Raw genomic sequence first — 4,570 nt, 5'->3', positions numbered from 1 at the left:
CGTGATGCCAAAAAGCCAGGTGTGTGAGTTTTTGTTGCATGTGTACTTAATGCCAGGGAGGAATGCACACATTACCTGTATGTACACATACAAATCCACTGGCATTATGGACATGCTGTGTGCAGTTGTTCGTGTGGGTGCTGACAAAGACATGGCAGAGGTTCTTTGTACCTGCCACTGATCTTATTAGTCGATCCCTAACTCCTAAACTTTATTCTTTGAAGGATGTGTTTGTTTAACACTTGTTTGAAATGACACTGTACAAAAAGACTGAATGTTTTAACAGGTGATGCTTTAGCTAAGATCTGTGTAAAGATGATGGATATTTGCATCTGCACAAATATATATAGTGAACCATGCAAGATGATTTTTAAGAAAACACATGTTAAGAAACACATTTTTGCTTTTAAGAATTAGTCAATAACAACATGTACAGTCAATGTTACATGCAGTTGTGATGCAGAGACCAGGGGTGCCCCTTAAGTAGAACAAGATCTACCAGTAGATAAGGAAGTGCTGGTACATCATAAGCAGTAAAAATATACATAAATAAGTACAGTATAATACTGTATTGTGTAGTAGTGACCATATACTGAAAGAATTGTATCATATTGTGCCGTCGAACTACATGCATTTAATCAGTAATGTACATGCTATGTTCAATTTACACAAATACAGTGGAACCTTAGTTTTTGAACGCTTCCCTTTTCAAAAAATTCAATTCATGACCAAATGTTTTAACCTTTGTACTGGTTGTCGTACCATAATTCGGTTGACGAACAAGCCAACAAAATCAGGCGGGCAGCAAGTGATCACTAAGACTGAGTGTGTGACTTCAATCTGTGCTCAGGATATACGCACGAGGAACTGTTGTTTGATTTTGCCAGTATTTCTTGCACTGTGCTGTTTCTTGTTTTATTATTCCATAAATCCCCATGGAGCCTAAAAAAGCTAGTGAAAGTGGAAGAAGAACAAAGAAGCAGTAAATGAAGCTAAGGTTGCCAAAGGAGTGACTGTGATCACCGAGCAAAGATCTCAGACATTAGGAGAAGTGGAAAAGTTGCTCCTTATTTGTAGCAAGCCAAAAAGTTGTGGAAACCCCTGCAGTTGACAATCTCAGCAGACATGTTGACAGTCATACTTAAATGTTAAACAAAATGGGTCAGAAGAAAATGTAAGGATAGGACACTGAAAATTGCACTGATTTGCTTTTGAGAATAAAAGTTCTTTTCATTGTGACCGAGGACAAGCATGTGGTCAAAACCGAGTCGTGGTGCTTCCAACGGCCAACAGAGCGAGGCATAAGACTGCAGCCATGTCACTCTCTGTTTGATTTTGGCCACATGTAAACGACTCTATTGTACGTTGAGAACATGGGGAGAGGAGAACATCCACAAAAATAAACCTCACACAGAAAAGCCCTGTATTTAAACAGGCCACAAAACAGGCTGCTGGGCTCTGAACCACACCACACCAAAACACACACTGTGCGTGTGTGTGTGTGTGTGAGAGAGCGAGCGAGAGAAAGAAAGAGAGAGAGAGAGAGAGAGAAGAGAAGGAAGGAGCCATTCTGGTGGTTTCTAACATATAATTAAGGTGGTCATTGCGTCCAGGGACAACAGAGAATCGTTAACTCTTATTTGAAGGTTTGTTTAACCAGAGATCTAGTAGTCACTTTTATTGTATTGTATTCTGTGTAAGCTACACTAAGGTCCTTCTTACGTATACCCCTTCTTCTTTATCGCGAGACAGCCAAATGGTTCTAAGACAAGGGAAGAATCTATATGTTATGATTTGCTGTTGGTTGGTTGGTTAATGGTTATCATGAAATGCGTTGAGGGACGAACCTCTGTGCTTGTGGTTCACCCAGTTCTCAGGATATAATTGTGATGTTTATTTTTCTTTGTTTGTTTTACTGCTTAGAAATAATGTATGTTCCTTTAAGACAACTGTAAGGTCCAGACAAACACACTCATACATGAACACACGTACAAATATCTATCTGCTAAATGTTAAAAGTTTATTGTATACCTTTTTATTGTGAAATAATGTTTCCACATTAGAGTGCACATTATTAAAGGACATGATGTTAGTCCAACCAACCTGACTCACAGGTTACAGCAGCCAAACTCCTTTCAGCTAACAGCTACAAGATCTGTGTTTACCAAACACAATACTAGTTACTTAATCCTCCGAAGTTCTAAAAGATTATAGATTATTCTGAAGAGGGAGGTGCTGATACATCAGCACAAACACACACACACACACATTTGATTAGGATGACCACCATACTTGCCTTCACTTGCTTTGTATACACCTCCTTGTAAATTAAATATCTTATAGAGATATTAAACCATCCAAAACATTGTTCAAATCCAAACAGATCAAATTAATTTAATATGTCAAAATGTGTGAGAGAAGGCAACATGCTCACGGAAATTAATCTGTTCCTGTGTTAATCTCATAGTGGAATGTTAATGGATGGTGATGAAAGGAAAGGTCATGTTTTTGTCACAAAGAGACAGAGGTCACACACATTTTAAGCGGGGGGGGGGGGGGGGGGGGATTTTTTAACACACATTCTTCACATGCATAACTACACATAAAACTTAAAAATAACTTCCAGCAGTTGTCTGATCTTCTATGTGGTGCCCACCCCCCATTCCCCCACAGCACTATTCTTTATTTATCAGCAAGGGCTAAAGTGATAAGCCAACAGCTGTTCTGTTCTTGGCAGACGCACACACACTCAGAGGTCATTGCTTGACTCACATTCATTTCCTACAGCCTGTGTCTAACTTTGTAGCTATCTCAATTAACCAACCTCACCTACAGTTAACCTTAGCCTGATTCAAAAACATGTCCATACTTTTGAAACACATTTACAATGACATTGAAGTATACGCTTTCTTCTACAACCATGTGATGCACATGCTACAAGGTGAAAGGTATTACATTGTAAAAGAATATGTGCTTTATTTTATACATACTGTATATAAGGTAAGTACTGAAGGTCCATATGTGGCCTCATGTATTGTTAGACAAGTTCGTTGTGCAGTTGTCTGCATGGACAAAGAGCCTCAAATAACCTTCAGGTTCTGTTTCTCATCTTCTTCAGTGATGTCTTTACTGACCAACAACAGCTGGACCAGTATGTTACGCTACGTGTAATGTAAGTCATGAGTAGATACTGGCCAAGATTCAATACATTCATTGGTTTCTTATACAGTATAGCTTTAAGGTCTCTCTCTCTGTCTGTCAGCTGAGACTGGGAGACTCTTGGTTGAACAAAGGCCCGTGGTGTTGCTCTGACAAGCTGTTGGCCCACAGCAATCACATTAATCAAAGGTTAAAATTAAAAGTTTCCATCTTTTCACCCAGAGACAGGTTGTAAGCTTGTAGTGGCAGCAGCTGCTCTCTACTCAGACTGCAGTCAAACAGTCTGGTCCACATCTCAGTCCTGGATCATCCAGTACACAAAGTACTAAAGCCACATCAAAAACTGATTCTGTCTTTAGTTTCATTCAATAAATTTGGACATGAACGGTACATGTTCTTTTTAGTACAGCATGTCATTTCTTCCCACACATTATTTGGGCTTTGTTTCTCAGTTTATTGTGGGATTTGTAAAGATAGTAATGAGTAAAAAGCTGCATTTTAAACAGCAAGTAGATCAATTTGTCAAATCAAACTTCTCTTTAGTACTTAAGTTATTTTTCCTTTTCAAACTAACCTAATATGTTTTTCATAAGTCAATGGAGGACTAAAACGTTTACAAAAAATATGTTTTTAATAGCATTTTTTAAAAAGTGCATGTTATTGAAGTAAGCTGCTGTATTATTCTTTCTTGTAAAAAAAACCCAACAATGTCTTTTTCTACTTTTCTTTTAAATGGTTATTTCAACTCTTTGCGAAAGACATTGTTCAATAAACTCCTCAATAGTGAATCATGAATGAGAGAGGATGGGGACCACTTTAAGTGGGATAAAATGTAGTCTGACAAATGAATCACAAGGGACTGCAGAGAAGTCTTGTGCTGAATAATGATGTTTGATTTAACTTGAGACAGTCAGACAAAAACTGCCTCTAATAAGGTAATAGAAAACCAGATTAACTGAATTCAGTAATTAAAAAAAACAACATATTTTCTATTGTGTAAAAATCTTCTAAAATCAAAATCAGAATAATTCCAGCAATCATTACATTTTAAACTTTAAAATGTTCCTTTATCCCCCTAACTGCCTTTTAGACCAAATGTTACCTGTTAGTCTGCTTATCACATCTGGATATAATTTCAGTAATATAGTATACCGTATATCATGCTGTTTGTATAAGGTAATAAAAGATTTTATTGGGGCTGACTGGTCAGTGTTTATGACTATTGTTTATTGTCTGTTCTGTGACTCAAGAAAAAGTATACTGTTCCTGTTTAGTCTTTGATCACACTGCAATCTTTACAGGAACAAATGGTAAATTAGAATATAGTCTTTTCACCTAGGGTCTGTTATATTGTTTATTGCAACTGCTAGTCTCTGATAGTTTCATGTTTCATGAAAACATTCCTGTTGGA

This window comes from Cynoglossus semilaevis, chromosome 5 (genome assembly GCF_000523025.1).
Source record: "Cynoglossus semilaevis isolate Cse_v1.0 chromosome 5, Cse_v1.0, whole genome shotgun sequence".
In the NCBI taxonomy this organism is placed as follows: Eukaryota; Metazoa; Chordata; class Actinopteri; order Pleuronectiformes; family Cynoglossidae; genus Cynoglossus; species Cynoglossus semilaevis.
Note: the sequence above shows the minus strand (reverse complement) of the source record.